This window comes from Schistocerca piceifrons, chromosome 2 (assembly GCF_021461385.2).
Source record: "Schistocerca piceifrons isolate TAMUIC-IGC-003096 chromosome 2, iqSchPice1.1, whole genome shotgun sequence".
Taxonomy (NCBI): domain Eukaryota; kingdom Metazoa; phylum Arthropoda; class Insecta; order Orthoptera; family Acrididae; genus Schistocerca; species Schistocerca piceifrons.
Window position 1 is genome coordinate 942,226,690 of NC_060139.1, and position 17,998 is coordinate 942,244,687.

The 17,998-nt window shown below is 43.9% G+C and overlaps 1 non-coding gene across 1 annotated transcript; it reads left to right on the plus strand.

Moving 5' to 3' along the window:
• Positions 1-9,062: 9,062 nt before the first annotated feature.
• Trnaa-agc lies at positions 9,063-9,135 on the plus strand. Its single transcript has one exon. It is a non-coding gene; the product is annotated as a tRNA-Ala (tRNA).
• The last annotated feature ends 8,863 nt before the right edge of the window (positions 9,136-17,998 follow it).

The following is a 17,998-nucleotide window of genomic DNA, read 5'->3' on the forward strand; positions in this document are numbered from 1 at the left end:
ACTGAATTTAGTAACAGCAAAATATCTTACGTAAACCGCAAAAACTTTCGTTCAATCGATATTTAAATATGGCTAGTCAGTTTGGGTACGAGCTACAATTAGTAGAGGCAATTGAGAAGATCGAAAAAAGGGCAGAGGGTTTTGTTACTGGCTCGTTTAGTGAGCGGGAAAGCGTCAGAGAGATGCTAAAATTCCAGAGATGTTAAAATTCCTACGTTCCTAGAAGAGTCAGCCAGCATATTTCGCGGAAAGGCCACGAAGGTAAAGTCTGAAATTCGAGCCCCAAAATGTCTTACCAACAAGCGTTATTCCCGCTAACCATTCGCAGTTGGAACAGGAAAGGGGGAAAGTAACGGTAGTACACAAAGTATTAGGTGGGTTGCAGAATATGGATGTAGATATGTAGAGAAGTGTAACTTAGGTGTCAGAATCAGTCTGCGCCATTAAATCCTGATTAAAGATCACAGTGCAACTCTCTCTCATGGAGCAAGGGCAGCTGTCCATGATGGTTGTCTATCGCTTGGATGGAGGCGGTAGGCTCAGCGATCCAATTAATGGTACTCTTCAGAAGTAAATTGTCTGCCAGCACTAGATTTAACTATTGCTCCTCTCTACGAACAACTTAAATACAACATTGTATGGCAAATTGTGTTCCTAGCAAAGAAGCTAGCCCTACGGAGAAAACAAACGAAAATGCTAGTGTACCCACAGTAATTTAAAATGTATGTTATGATTGTTTTCAGATAATGTTGATGTGCTGTCTGGGGGAGGGATACTCTTAAATGACAAACAGAGACACCGCGGAGATGGTGCCCATAGGTTACTTCAAAGTTCATTACCTTCCCTCTAGGATAGAGGTTCACAAAGTGAGTCAGTGCTCCGCGAAAAACCGTTAATAACATTATTAATTATTTAAAAAATTATTATGATTTCTGTGTTATTAATTATGAGTTAGACTTTAAGTAGTCACTGAATAAAACCAGTTTTTTTCATTTTTAAAAATTTTATTAATCTTCAGAACAAACGAGGTGTTCCGTTACAGTACGAGTATTTCCAGAGTGTTCCAGAGGAAAAGTTTGGGAACACTTGCTCTTGGACTACACCTCGCTGCTGCTGCTACAAAAAAAAAAAAAAAAAATGGTTCAAATGGCTCTGAGCACTATGGGACTTAACATCTGAGGTCATCAATCACTTAGAACTTAGAACTACTTAAACCTAACTAACCTAAGGACATCACACACATCCATGCCCGAGGCAGGATTCGAACCTGCGGCCGTAGCGGTCACGCGGTTCCAGACTGAAGCGCCTAGAACCGCATGACCACCACGGCCGGTCCTACTGCTACATACCTGCCATTCTACACTAGCAGTTACTGCTAAATACACTCAATCATTGCAAATTAAGGAAGAAGCGTTTACGATTAGACAGCTCAGTAGTCCTTCCATGTCTGCCAGTCTGTAATATATACGTCTTCCCGACTTTTGCTTACCAAGGGCAACGGATTCATAGAGAACTTATTGGAGATTACTTTCCGTATTAGTGAGTGGAGCATCCATCAAAGCCGAAGTTGTAACCAACTTGATACACCAACAATTCCTTCGTCAGAGAATCCACCTTTTGCCATCACTGTGAAGAGGAAATAAGATCTGAACAGACCGACATTTTAAAATTTCAGTGTAAACCGAATGCTGTTTCGTGTATGAAGTTCCTTCTGTAGCCCCATACGAGACAGATTGCCCACGTTGTTATTTTGTATTCGTTCCTAGTAACACTTTGGTTTATCTCGGCCCTCTTTGTGGCTAGTTTCTCACACGAATTAATGCACGTATAATATCATCATGCCCCGAAGACTGCACATTGATTTCCTTGAAGTAATACCATTTCATCGAAGCAAAAAACGAACTATTCTCAAATTGAGCACTTTCTAAAACAATGGCTCCCATGTCGCCGCTCGGAGTGGCCGTGCGGTTTGAGGCGCCATATCACGGATTGCGCGGCCCCTCCCGCCGAAGGTTCGAGTCCTCCCTCGGGCATTCCGGCCGTGGTGGCCGAGCGGTTCTAGGCGCTACAGTCTGGAACCGCGCGACCGCTACGGTCGCAGGTTCGAGTCCTGCCTAGGGCATGGATGTGTGTGATGTCCTTAGTTTAGTTAGGTTTAAGTAGTTCTAAGTTCTAGGGGACTGATGACCTCAGAAGTTAAGTCAGATAGTGCTCAGAGCCATTTGAACCGTTTGAACCATCGGGCATGGGTGTGTGTGTCGTTCCTAGCATAAGTTAGTTTAAGTAGTGTGTAAGTCTAGGGAGCGATGACGTCAGCAGTTTGGTCCCTTAGGAATTCATACACATTTGAACATTTGAGCTCCTATGGTCATCTACACTGAATATCTCCGTTTTTCAATGATCCGAAGTAATATTTAGCACTCATTTGGTACATCAATTACACCAGCTCTCTACTCATAGTTTGCAGTCATAGACTGTGCGGCTGCTCCCGGCGGAGGTTGAGTCCTCCCTTGGGCATGGGTGTGTGTGTGTGTTGGTCCTTAGGACAATTTAGGTTAAGTAGTATGTAAGCTTAGGGACTGATGAGCTTAGCAGTCAAGTCCCGTAAGATTAAAAAAAAAATAACGCGTTGGTTCACCTCTGGTCCTTATGAAAGAAGTTATTCGGCTTGGCACTGATTGGTTGAGGTGCTAGATATTCTTCTTCTGGGGGACATCGTTCCAAATTTTGTCCTTTTGGCGCATTAGAACGTCAAAATCCCGAGATGGTTAGAGGGTTTTGCCCGCAATGCTCCAAAGGCAAAGGTATGGTTTAGCAAGCAGGAAGACAAGCAGTAGAAACTGTCGTAGCATACGGGCGGGAATTATCTTGCTCAAATGTAAGCCCAGGATAGCTTGCCATGAAGGACGATGAAACGGGGAGTAGAATATCGTCGACATATCGCTGTGCTGTAAGGGAGCTGCAGATGAGGATCGAAGTCGTCCGGCTATGAAAACAAATGGCACCCCAGACCATCAATCCTGGTTGATAGGCCGTACAGCTAGCGAGAGTCAGGTTGGTGTCTTACCACTGTCGGAGGCGCCTCCAGACACTTCGCTGGTCATCGGGGCTCAGTTAGAAGCTGGACTAATCATATAAAATAATTCATTCAAGGAGATTCCACGCCGATGACGTGTCTGGAGACGTCCCGGTTACCAACGTGACTTGTCGCCGATCATATGGCCCGTCAACCAGATGCCATGGTCTGGGGTACCATCTATTTTCATAACATGACTCTTTTGTTTGTCATTGGCGACACCATTACAGCACAACGGTTCGTCGACTATATTCTACGCCGCTTTTTGTTGGTCTTCATGACAAACCATCCTGGGCTTACATTTCAGCTAGAAAATGCCTGCCCGCGCACGGAGAGAGTTTCTACTGCTTGCCTTCGTGCTTACCAAATCCTACTTTGGCCAGTAAGGTCTCCGGATCTCTCCCCAATGTAGAATGTTTGGGGCATTATGGGAAGAGCCCTCCAATCATCTCGGTATTTCGATGATCTAATGCGCCAGTTGGACATAATTTGGCACTATGTCTCTCAGGAGGACATACAACAACTCTATAAATCAATGCCAAGTCGAATAACTGCTTACATAAGGGCCAGAGGTGGACAGCACGTCATTGACGTGCTCAGTTTGTGAAGCTCTTTCTCTGGAAAATATCATTCAGTTTTTGAGATTGTAATCATTTGTTTGTCTTACATCCACATCAAATCTAAAAAATTCCGTCCCATTGAGATAATTCTTTCGTGGTGCGTCGTTTTGTTTTGTACTGGAATGTACATGTAAAATGACTGGTATGAAAAGAGACAGGAAATTAAAAGAAAGATCGCGTTGTCGTTTAATGTGTTTTTGATGCTGCATCTTCACCAACTTTAAATATGTGAAAATTTTTACGAAAGAAACGAAGAGCTTTCATCACTCAATGTAAACTGTCACGGCCGGTATTTGCACCTGGAACAATATTGTTTTATATGCAATGGGCAGTGGTCAAACGTATATTTCCCTGACTAACGTTTCGTCTCTTAATGCTGAAGACATGAACGGAGGTTAAGAAAGCAATGCAAAACTGTCAAGCCGGCCGCGGTGGCCGTGCGGTTCTAGGCACTTCAGTCCGGAACCGCGTGACTGATACGGTCGCAGGTTCGAATCCTGCCTCGGGTATGGATGTGTGTGATGTCCTTAGGTTAGTTAGGTTTAAGTAGTTCTAAGTTCTAGGGGACTGATGACCTCAGATGAGTCCCATAGTGCTCAGAGCCAGAGCTAAAACTGTCAAACCTAAACAAGTTCCTTTATCTCAGTCTCTAGAGCTTCTGATGATTTCTCCAGCCTTAGGAGAGAAAGCGATAGACATAGAAATACGCGTAGGATCACTGCCTAATGACAATAAAACAAATGTCATCAAAGATCTTTCAGTCAAAAGCAATCAAACAGATGTCGCCAGAATATTTGGTATCTGAACGGTTGGCGTAGTGAGTCCAAAAAATATTTTTATGTCTGACGCCGGCTCTATACGCAGCCAGACGTATTTAACATGTAGCCGCTGACTGCCAAATTTCTGCAGATGCTCTCGTTTGACAAGTGAAAGTCGTAATACAGGTAAGTTGTAGTTGCTCCACAACGTATTTCTAACAGCCACTGTACCCTCTGCAAGTGATGCCTGCTCTCGCTGAAGAGTAGTGTAATCTGTCTTCGCCACGAGTTTGGCTTAGATGTTGTCTTCGTCCTGATGCGAAAAAGTATTTTTAAGAAAAGTTTAATTTTTTTCGCCTGCATTTTCAGTTACACAGCTTATAAGCCACAATTTTACTGTCTTTTCGGTTTATTCTGCAGTCAGAACAATTTTGCGACGGCCGCTCACAGCGACATCTGGCGCCGTGTTGTGAAAATGTCACGCCTCGTGTGGAGGCGGCAGCAGGTGCGGGGCCTTGGCATTGGCTGTCCTCTGTCCGTGTCAGGTACAGCCGGCCACTCTTGCTCTCAATATCCCGAACGCGTGCCAGAGGAGCCGGTTGCCACACCTGGACCTTTGCTACACGAAAATAACATTCACGTATTGCGTCTGGCATCTTAAAACCTGTCTCCCAGTTAGAGATTTGAAAAACTATAGTATACGTGTATTAAATCTATCAAAAAATTCTAAATTTATTCTTTTCCATTTACAAGTTGCTTGTAAGGAGTTTGCTAACCTGTATTAAAAACAAATGTGCTAAACCTATCCACACGACAACATTATTTGCCTGCACAGTAATGTCCATTGACCATAATTTGTAAACGTTCATACCGTTTAGAAACCGGCAATGAAAATTTCAGTTGGCACAAATCCATCTTTTGTGCCCTGTCTAACAGGGTGTTTTAACTGGAGACACTTAAATATCTCGGAAACTAGGGATCGTACAAAAAAATGTTCTAGATAAAAAGTTAATATTAGTAAACGGTACATTAGTCTGTGCTACAACTGGCCACCTCCTAACTGCCCCTCTTGCGTGGGCAGTGTTAGCTTTGTCTTTCCAAATGGCAACGCCCCCCTTCCCCCCGCCCATACCTTTTTGTTACATATTCGGATTCTACGCTAAAAAATACGTACGGTTTACTCAACTTATTGCTTCCCATTCGTGGTAGATGGCGCTCTAATCGAAAAATATCAAGTGCGATGTTTTGCAGTCGAGAACCTGATGTACAATTCATTTGCGATGTAAATGTAAACGCCTGTGTTCTAAAGGTTGATATTTAAGTTCGAAATTTAGTATCACAAATTTGTTTGTAGAGCACAGTACAGTTAGCTGTTCCATTGCCTGATTAGAAAATACGTTTAGGGTGATCCAGGAACAACGATGTGGACGTAACAGTTTTCCGTTCGGATCGAGATGCTTGATTTCGGTGAGTCGTCACGGCTTTGTCCACAATTGTAATCCAAAATAAATGTTCAAATAGACAACCTTCCTTTTCGATACTTTTATAAATTCGTGCGTGTAATTCATGTACACAATTTAAAAAGACTGTGAATTGCAATTATATGGTGCAAGGCAGGGAGACTGAGAAATCAAGCACTCCAATGATGAAAGGTAAGAGGACTTACCAATATAATACCCTGTATGTCAGGGAGACTGTGATGGTTGCCTACCTTATTTGGGATCGAAATGGTAACATCACGTAATGCGAGAGGCGTTGGTAAAATACATAGACCTCGATAACAAATCTGGAACTTCCAGCTGCTTGATTCTTTTCCTTGAGGTCAAGATGTTATGCTTAGTGAAAATATAGTGTTAATGCTGCCCTTTGTTAATCCTCAATTGGACTAAGTTCTGTTGAAGGGAAATACTAAAGAAATGGAGTTAAGCCTACAGTGCGGTTCCAAAAGTACCAGTCTATATTTTGCATGATATATAAAAACTCATTCCAGTGTCTGGACTCTTCTATCGGTAAGGTAAGGGAACACTGACTATGTGTACAATTTTCGCTTATGCAGAAAGAATCCGAGGATCCAGTTACGTGAAATAGGTCTGCTACTAGAATAATTCAGATACTAATCTTAGGTTCTTTACAAGGTCACCACTGTGATAAACCCCAGAATCAGAACCAAAACTGTATTTATAACGCCAGTGCTTATCAGAAAGCTGCTGGATGTGATACATTAAGCTGGAATATAGCCGGCCCGAGTGGCCGTGCGGTTCTAGGCGCTACAGTCTGGAATCGCGCGACCGCTACGGTCGCAGATTCGAATCCTGCCTCGGGCCTGGATGTGTGTATATTCAGTGATTGTATGCAGTAGACCTATCAATAGAGTAAGTATGCCAATGAAACCACATTTCATTGTGCGAATCAATCGGCTCTGACTGACACAATCACTAAGTCATAGCCTTCAATTTACGCTTTAGTCCTCGTCTGAAAAACGTCCTTCTCCTTCCAGATCAGCTAGCCGTGTGGTCGGTCCTGCCCTTGAAACTATCCTCCTCTTTGTCCTAAGAAAGACGGAATAAGAAGAATGGACAACCTGGAGGCACCATTTTCACCAACTATTTTCCTGTCATTCGTGGTTAAATGATGGCACCTGCTTTCACTACCCAGTTAAGCATAGTTGAACCACACTGCGTGTTTCCTCTATATTCTTTTACCCATTTAATTAATCACAGTTTTACTTTTCGTCTTAGCCTCGTCCTTAAAGGCAGGCCGCTCGCAGTATGGTCATCTACCCTTTCCCGATCCTGCTTCAAAACTCTAGCAACCTCTCCCTTCCTTTCCCGATTAAAATCTTCAGTGCCTTGAACGTATCCTATTCTATCGTATTATTGGCTGAAATAGACCCGCTTCGCTTGATATTTATTTTCATTTGTTTTATGAGAATATTCCGAATCACAAGAGAACATCGTAAAAATGAACATTCAAAAAAATCGAAAAATGTTAATACAGGATGTCTACATTTCTCCCAACAGAAAATTAAGCGAAATAAACTTCAAGCCACAGAGGAATTAAAGACATTAATTGCCAGTGGTTGTCGATTTAATAGGTAACAACATACAAGAGTACCGAGCTGGCTTTCGACCAAACCGATCGACAATAGATCACATTTTGACAATAAGACAATTGTCTGAAAAGCACTGGGAATATGATAAAGGTATCTACAGCTTTTTCGTCAATTTTCAACCTGCATATGACAGCATACACAGGAATAGCCTATACAATGGAACGCGTGACTGCAGAATTCCTGAGAAGCTAGTGAGAATGGTACAAAGGCAGTAGTACGTTTCCGAGGAGCCACATCAGAAACATTCGAAATTGAGACAGGCCTCAGACAAAAGGATGCTCACTCTTGTGTTCTGTTCAATGTCATTTTAGAGAAAGTAATAAAAGAGTGTAGGCAACAGGAGTGGGCTGGAGTAGAGATGGACGGTAACTTCAACTGTCTGGCATATGCAGATGACATGGTACTACTAAGTGAATCAACGTACAAGTTGAAAGAAATGTACCATAAAATGGACAATTATGCATAGAAGGTAGGGTTCAAAGTGAATCGAGACAAAACAGAGTTCATACAATTAGGAAGAAGACAAAAGCAGGAAGAATTTCTTGAGATAGACAGCAAGAGGTTCAAGAGAGTACACCAGTTCAAATACTTGGGATCTTGGTTTACCACGGGCAACAACATAAAAATGTACATCAAGGAAATAATAGCGGTCGGAATGAAATGCATGCATTCCCTCAGAGAGACGCTCGACTCTAAATCGATCTCAGTGAACACTAAGATGAAAATCTACAACACAGTGATATGCCCAGCAGTAATGTACGGTTCAGAAACATGGAGCATGACTAAGCGAGAAAGGGAAAAACTATTAATATTTGAAAGAAGAGTAATGAGAAAGATATGGGACCAGTTTTAGATAACGGAGAATGGAGGAGGAAGAAAAACGAGGAAATCTATCTTCTGATGCGACAACCAACTATCCTACAGAAGATAAAGAGCAAAAGAGTACAATGGGTGGGCCATGTAGAACGTATGTCAGATGGAAGACAGGCGGAGATGGCACTAGCAGGGAAACCGAACACCAAACGCCCCATTGGACGACAAAGGCAGCGCTGGATGGACGACCTCGCGAAGGACCTAGCAGCCCTGGGCATTGAAACATCTGGAGGAACCGGGCACAAAACAGGAAGGAATGGAGGCAGTTTGTGGAAGCAGCGCGTGGTCTGCAGGGCCTGTGATCGCCGAATATCTATCTATCTATCTTCTGCTTATTGACAGATGCGCTGACCACTCTGCTATCTGGACACAGCGGCCATCATAACTGCACGGACTACCCAAGCACGCTTCCCGTCAGAGCCAAATTCTCACCTTATCCGCACACTACTGACATAGTGCCTCTTGCCCTTTATCCCCATTACTCATAGCATCTCGCTGATTTCCGTAAGAGTTTGAGCATGGTGTGCATTCGCTCTGAAGCGATGTGGTGTCTGTTCTTTCTGACAATCTAGCTGTGACAGGAGGCGTGCTAGGTTAGCTCATGCAGTTGCGATGACCACTGAGTCTGGATGGCACAATGGTCAGTGTATCTGCCTAGCAAGCAGAATATCCGGGTTCGAATCCCAGTCTGGTACAAATTATCATCTTTCCCCATTGATATAAAGCAGTGCCCACTGGCAGCTAATGTTTTTAATTCCTTTGTGTCTTGATTCACAGTGGCTTCAAGATCAAAATTGTGTCTGTTGTTTCGGACATATGCGAAAGCACAGACAGTACATATACACGGAAGAGCAAAAGATACTGGTAAACCTGCTTAATATCGTGTAGGGCCCCCGCGAGCACGCAGAAGTGCCGCAACGCAACGTGGCATGGACTCGACTAATGGATTGTCCATAAATCTGTTAGAGTACGAGGGGTGAAGATCTCTTCTGATCAGCGCATCCCAGATATGCTCAATAACGTTCATGTCTGAGGAGTCTGGTGGCCAGCGGAAGTGTTTAAACGAGTGTTCCTGGAGCCACTCTGTAGCAATACTGGACATGTGTGGTGTCGCATTGTCCTGCTGGAATTGCCCAAGTCCGTCCGAATACACAATGGACATGAATCCATGCTGGTGATCAGACAAGATGCTTACAGACATCTTACCTATCGAAGTCGTATCTAGACGTGTCAGGTGCCCCGTATCACTCCAACTGCACACGCCCCACATCATTACAGAGCCTCCACCAGCTTCAGCAGTTCCCTGCTGACATGCAGGGTCGATTGATCCATGAGGTTGTCTCCATACCCGTATACGTCCATCCGCTCGATATAATCTGAAACGAGACTCGTCGGACCAGGGAACATGCTTCCAGTCAACAATAGTCCAACATCGGTGTTGACGGACCCAGGCGAGGCGTCAAGCTCTGTGTCGTGGAGTCACCAAAGATACACGAATGTGCCTTCGGCTCCGAAAGGCCATACCGATGATGTTTCGTTGAATGGTTCACATGCTGACACTTGTTGATGGCCCAGCGTTGAAATCTGCAGCAATCTGCGGAAGAGTTTCGCTTCTGTCATGTTGAACGATTCCCCTTCAGTCGTCGTTGGTCCCGTTCTTGCAGGATCTTGCTCCGACCCCAGCGATGTCAGAGATTTCATGTTTATCGGAATCTTGATATTCAGGGTAAACTAGTGAAATGGTCGTATGGGATATTCCTCACTTCATCGCTTCATCGGAGACGCTGTGTCCCATCGCTAGTCCGCTGACTAGAACACCACATTCAAACTCCCTTAAATGTTGATAAACTGCCATTGTAGCAGCAGTAACCGATCTAACAACTGCGCCAGACACTTGCTGTATCATGTAGACGTTGCCGACAGCAGCGCCGTATTCTGCCCGTTTACGTATCTCTGTATTTGAATACGCATGACTATACCAGTTTCTGTGGTGCTTCAGTGTATGAAATAAACATATTTTCATCTCAAAAAAGGTATCTGTCATGTTAAGTCTAAAAGTTTACGTCATCAAATCAAAACAGTTGCACTTGAGCCCCTGTGGTGATGCAAAGAATGTCTAGTATGTAGTCAATTTCCAGCCAGGTCCGCTACAGTATGTCCGGAGGGATGATGCCGATGACGTCCACTATTCAGGTACAGAAGCCTTAAGGATCCCACTCATCAGTGGTAAACGCCCTGTCCATCCCTTGGCCCTAGGGAAAAAAATCCAATAGCATGATGTTTGGAGAACGTGGAGGCCAGTTCATGGGCCCATCTCGTCCAATCCAGCACCCTGGAAATGTTCGATTCAAAGTTATCCATACATCCAGCGACCAATGAGTTTGAGCACCATTTTGTTGAAACCAAAGGTTTGGTTGTAGGTCTTCAACCTGGGGAAAATCAATCACCCCCAACATTCGCGATACTTCATTTCTGTGACAATCTTCTCAGCAAAGAACGGCCCAATTATCTTTCTGCATAAGAGGCAACACAAAAGATACACTTTTAGGCTATCTCGCAGCCGTCTTCTGATACTGCGTGGGTTCTGTGACTCCCAAATGCGAATGTTATGCTGATCCATTGTTCCAGAGACAGTATACCTGATAAGAAAGCGCTATTCCGGTAGTTTTGGTTAAGTATCCCACAATACAAATCCATATCACCGTTGCTTGTCATCGGGCTTTATGACCTGGAGAATCTGCAGCTTGTACGAATACACACGCAATGGCTTTTGGAGGACCTTATGAATCGCTGCACCTGTCATCTGAAGTTTCCGTGAAACCTGACGAAGTGATGTGCATGGACTTTTGTGGTCCGCTTGGTGAACATTCTCGACTCGTTCTTCAGTGACAGTGACTGATCCCCTGCATGCCGCTTTAGAATGCTGCTGGTGCTAAAAAACTGCCTATGCTTGTATCTTCTTGGCGCCTTGTGTTACCTCCTTGTCAATAGGACGAAATTATCTTTGACCATACATTGGATTTAAACTCTCCTCAGCTGATGCCAATTTCGTTTGGATGAACAACAATGACATAACGAAAACTCGCCAAACGTTGACAAAAATTAGGCAGTAACTTTGTGTTCCTCTGCACGCACCGGACAGGTCAGGCCTGACACAAAAAAATATTTATTATTTTGAAACGACCTCAAAAAATAGGAAATTTCGGTGTAACACACTGTATTTCACGCTCAAAAATACTCTCGGACAGAAGGACCTTTTGGCATAGGTTTTAACACTGATATTGAACCCTGCTCTGCGAGTTCTAAGCATTTTGGTGAGTGTATTTTTAAAAATGTTTTTAAACTTTTTGAACATTTTAGTTTTTCATCTTTTGTACGGTGTTGTTGTATAACAAACGCCTGTCGCTCTCTATGCTCCTCTGATCTTAACTGCAGATATCAGATGACAGCAGTAGCCGAAACAGCAGTGTACATAATTTTTTTTAAAGCGACGCAGACGGTTAATGTTCACAACGATCGCAGACTCATACAGGAAATTTATATCCTTTATTAATATCAATTATTCAAAATGGCAATCACAATCGCATTATTCATTTTGCCGCCAACCGGTTTCATCCCTCGATGGAGTCATCTTCAGGGCAATTTACACTATTTGGTCGCTCGCTGCAGTCGTCACCCTGGCTAGTTACCAACCATGCACAGGCCGGGTGACGACTGCAGCAGGCGACCAAATGGTGTAAATTGTCCTGAAGATGACCCCATCGCGGGTTGAAACCGGTTGGCGGCAAAACGAATAATGCGATTGTGACTGTCATTTTGAATAATTGATGATAAGTAAATTAATCGTTGTTTATCTCCATACAACTATGTTGTCTAAAAACTTTATTAATATGCTCCATAATTCTTGGACTTTTTTGGACACAACCTTTACCCGCAGAAATAACAGCATAACTACCGAGAACATTAAATCTTTTGGTGTTAAAGATGTTGTCATTCTTGGCAACTTTCCGAGTAATTTTGTTTCGTATACCAAAAGCTATAGGTCCCAAAGCAAACGAATCCCTGATTCCCCCGATGGAGCGAACAGCAATTGCGGGTAACAAGGAGTGAAGTACAGTGGCGGTGAACAGGGAGAGGTCGTCAGACGTTGGTTCGGCAAATACATATAACCTCCGTTCGCGACCTCGGCTCCAGTTCGCCGTCAGTAATCGAAGATGAATCTTTGACAGTGCCAGTTGCTCGAGTTGGTGAAGCGTCAAGAACACTATTAAACGAAAGCTTAAACAATTTAAAATAGTAGAAATTGTCAATGAAGCCAGAGAATCAGTTGATATGTGAGTTATATTTAAAGCACTAAAAGAGAATTATTCCGGTCTCGGAAACTGACATACGGCAGGGAGAGTGGTGTGCTGACCACATGCCCCTCCATATCCACATCCAGTGATGCCTACGGTCTGAGGATGACACGGCGGCCGGTCGGTATCGTTGGGCCTTCATAGCTTGTTCGGGAGGAGTTTACTTTTTAAAAGAGAATTATTAGATGATTGGGATTTGACATTAAAACGTAACGTTTCGTCCTCATCTGCGGAGAAGATTTTCAAGGGCGAGTATAGCTTCTTTGAGTATCATATTCAGACACTGGTTCGCTACTGAATGCACCATAATTCCTTTTACACGTGCTCCCGCGCAGTCGGGGCCAACGAGATAAACGTCGCACTAGTCGGCTCGTCCGCCACACTTCGTGAACGCTCGGTTCCGTGCAGGGCCGACGGGAAATCAACGTTTAATTGAAAAATATCTCAATAATTGTCTTAAATTTGTCGTGTGCTGTCTAGAACTTTCAAGCATTAAACAAGCAGTCAAGAATTACTAAATTCGTCCCCACCGGAGACGGCTGCTGGCACTTGTAAGACCTCTGCTGTGCTGTGACGTACGCGCCACGGCCTGTGTTTCTCGTGGGCCTCGCCGCGCAGTGCCGTGATGTCACATGCTTTGAATACCAGGGCGCAACTCACCGCTGTCGGTTGCGTCGTCCGCTGTTGCAATCACTCCATGGCAGAAGACTGGGACACATCTTCTTCTGTACTAAGATTCAGATGTCATTCAGTTTCACGCCCTCCTCCGTCCTACTGAAATTCCTAGGATGTTTAATAATCTCTATTGTCGCTCGGCATAGCTTTTCATGGTATCAGCTTGACCCGAGTCCTATCAAAATGAATGTGGCGTTCTCCTGACAGTAAAGCAAGTTCCGAAACAGCTAATCTGTCAATCTCTCCCCTTCTACAGTTGCTCTTGTGCTCTTCTAGCCATTTTAGACAGTTCATCTACATCTACATACATACTCCGAAATCCACCATACGGTGCGTGGCGGAGGGTACCTCGTACCACAACTTGCATCTTCTCTCCCTGTTCCACTCCCAAACAGAAAGAGGGAAAAATGATTGCCTATATGCCTCTGTATGCCGGCCGGTGTGGCCGTGCGGTTCTAGACGCTTCAGTCTGGAACCGTGTGACCGCTACGGTCCCAGGTTCGAATCCTGCCTCGGGCATGGATGTGTGTGATGTCCTTAGGTTAGTTAAGTTTAAGTAGTTCTAAGTTCTAGGGGACTGATGACCACAGATGTTAAGTCCCATAGTGCTCAGAGCCATTTGAACCATTTTTATGCCTCTGTACGAGCCCTAATCTCTCTTATCTTTGTGGTCCTTCCTCGAAATGTAAGTTGGTGGCAGTAAAATTGTACTGCAGTCAGCCTCAAATGTTGGTTCTCTAAATTTCCTCAGTAGCGATTCACGAAAAGAACGCCTCCTTTCCTCCAGAGACTCCCACCCGAGTTCCTGAAGCATTTCTGTAACACTCGCGTGATGATCAAACCTATCAGTAACAAATCTAGCAGCCCGCCTCTGAATTGCTTCTATGTCCTCCCTCAATCCGACCTGATAGGGATCCCCAACGCTCGAGCAGTACTCTGAATAGGTCGTATTAGTGTTTTATAAGCGGTCTCCTTTACAGATGAACCACATCTTCCCAAAATTCTACCAATGAACCGAAGACGACTATCCGCCTTCCCCACAACTGCCATTGCATGCTTGTCCCACTTCATATCGCTCTGCAATGTTACGCCCAAATATTTAATCGACGTGACTGTGTTAAGCGCTGCACTACTAATGGAGTATTCAAACATTACAGGATTCTTTTTCCTATTCATCTGCATTGATTTATATTAATCTACATTTAGGGTTAGCTTCCATTCTTTACATCAATCACAAATTCTGTCCAAGTCATCTTGTATCCTCCTACAGTCACTCAACGACGACACCATCCCGTACACCACAGCATTATCAGCAAACAGCGGCACATTGCTATCCACCCTATCCAAAAGATCTTTTATGTAGATAGAAAACAACGTCGGACCTACCACACTTCCCTGGGGCACTCCAGATGATACCCTCACCTCCGATGAAGACTTACCATCGAGGACAACGTACTGGGTTCTATTACTTTTTTGTAGACCCACGTACACCTCTCCATAACTACACGGAATCCTAAATTTTCTGCTTTTTCCAGCGGTTTACGAACATCCATGACTAGCTTAGGTGATCCTGTATCTTCCGGGTGGTTTTGTAGATTACCTCGAAGTTTCGTTTTGTCAACATTTTTCCCATGCGGTCATTCACGTCCTTAATAAAAGGCAGGAACGCTAGCGATTTCACGGGCGCATGTGCATCGCTATGATTTCTGAGCGGCGGTCTTAGCGTTCTTTTTTACCTCAGCGGACGAGCAACCACTTTTGAGCGATGCGTTGGTGAGATGTTTTAATTTACCGTCAAGTAGCTCTGGTTTGCAGACGTCCTTTGCTCCATCCGCCAATGTTTTTATGAAGCCTCGTTTTTATTGTACGTGGTGGTTCGAATCCCGAAGTGGGTAACTGTTTATGTTCATGGGTTTTCAGTAAACGGTGTGACATAAACTACTGTCTTCTTTCTTGAAAAGCAGAAAAATAAGTAAAATTTAATCTTCCACCTGCCTGCACCTCCATGTTAAAATGAATCTTCGGGTAAGTCCCGATGAGACGCTTGTATAAACGACATAGTTCCTCTCTGAAATGCCTTCGATAAACAAACGTTTCATCTACATAGATAAACCAAATATTTGGTTTTTTGTTGGCTGTTTTCAATACCTGCTCCTCGAATATTTCCATAAAGAAATTCGCTATAAGTGGGTTTAAGGGAAAGCCATAGCCACACCAACTGTCTTTTCATAGAACCCATCGTTCCATTTGAAACGTGTGGTGAGGCAATACTTAAACAGTTCCACAATATCGGGAGGAAAATTCCGATTCAGCTGTTGCAACACCTCACTGAGAGGAACATAGTAAACAGGGATACCACATCAAAACTAAATAACATGTCCTCTGGTACGACCACTATGCCGTTCAATTTACTGACAAAATGTGTTGAATTCTTGATATAGGATTCCGATCGTCGTAATAATGTTACCACGAACTTGACAGTCAAATAGGTGGGCGAGCCAATGGCACTCACTATAGGTCTGAGAGGAACATCTCCTTTATGCACCTTCGGCAACCCATAAAGCTGATGGTAAAGCAATTGAATTGAACAAACTTCTCTGAACGCTTTGTTCGATAGGGGACGTCTTCATCAATCGCGTAACAGCAGACAGCAAAATGCTAAAACTGGACTGAGGTGCTTTTGGTAAACTAAACAGTGTATTCAAAAGTATGGGTACAGTGCGTCTGTTCCAAGAAGTTTAATAATAAGTGCGTGTGTCCGTATTGTCGCATCGAATTATGTCGCGCCTGAAAATAGGCAATCGGAAGTACAGATTTCTAAAGCAATTTTTTTTTTTTTTTTTTGCTTACTTTATAAACTGAAGAGTCAAATAAACTGGTACATCTGCCTAATATCGTGTAGGACCCCCGCGAGCACGCTGAAGTACATGGACTCGACTAATGTCTGAAGTAGTGCTGGGGAGAACTGACACCATCACTCTTGCAGGGATGTCCATAGATCCGTAAGAGTACGGGAGAGTAAAGTTCTCTTCTTAACAGCACGTTGCAAGGCATCCCATATACGTCTGAGGTTTTTGGTGGTTAGTGGAGGTGTTTAAATTCAGAATCAGAAAAGTGTTCTTGCAGCCACTCTGTGGCAATTCTGGACGGATGGGCTGTCGCATTATCCTGCTGAAATTGCCCAATTCCATCGGTATGCGTGATGGACATGAATGGATGCAGGTGATCACACAGGATGCTTACGTACGTGTCACCTGTCAGACTCGTATTTAGACGTATCAGGGATCACATATCAGTCCAACTACACACACCCCACACCATTACAATCCCTCCAACAGCTTGAACAGTTCCCTGCTGACATTCAGGGTCCATGGTTTCATGATAGTGACTTCATATCCGTACACGTCCATTCGTTCGATAAAATTCGAAACGAGACTCGTTCGACCTGGCAACATGTTCCCAGTCATCAGCACTCCAACATCGGTGTTGATGGGCCCATACGAGGCGTAAAGCTTTGTGCCCAGCGCTCATCAAGGGTACAACAGAGGGCCTTCGTCTCCGAAAGCCCATATGTGTGATGTTGCGTTGACTACTTCGCATTCAGATATTTGTTAATGGCCCAGCGTAGAAATCTGAAACAATCTGCGGAAGGGTTGAGCTTCTGTCACGTTGAACGATTCTCTTCAGTCGGCGTTGGTCCCGTTCTTGCAGGATTTTTTTTCCGGCCCAAGCGAAGTCCGAGATTTGATGTTTTACTGGATCCCTAATATTCACGGTACACTCGTGAAATGGCCGTACGGGATATTCCCTACTTCTTCGCTACCTCAGAGACGCTGTATCGCATCGCTCGTGCGCCGACTATAACGCCACGTTCAAACTCACTTAAATCTTGATAATCTGCCATTGCAGAAGTAGTAGCCGATCTAACTACTGGGCCAGACACATGTTGTCTTATATAGGCGTTGCCGACCGCAGCGCCGTGTTCTGCCTGTTTACATATCTCTGTATATGAATACGCATGCCTATACCAGTTTCTTTGGCGCTTCAGTGTAACTCATACTAGTGAAAAAGCGGTTTTAACTGGGAAAAACTATTCAAAAACTACGTATTCGGCGAGCAGCTGAGAAATGTATTTCCAGTATTCTTAGGAGAGACCTGTAAAGAAATACGTCAGGTAAGAAAATAGTGTGGAAGATCTAATTATTACTATAATGAAAATGAGTAGGACATGTCGCAAGCCTATAGGGTGGTAAACGGACCAAGGAAGTTATCTGCTGAATTGTAAGAATCAATAAATGATCTTCTGAATGCATTTCCGCGGAGTGAAAGCTTGTGCGTGAGTATAACGTGGACCATAAGCAGCCCAGAAATTCAGACGAGAAGAGAACAGAAGCTTTTGAAATGTGCTGTAGAAGAAAGGTGAAAATCGGATGGATTCATCGACTAACTAACGAGAAAGTATGGAATCTAACTTGAAAAAGAACGAATTAGTGGCGCAACTAGAAGAAGCGATCGGTTGATACGACACA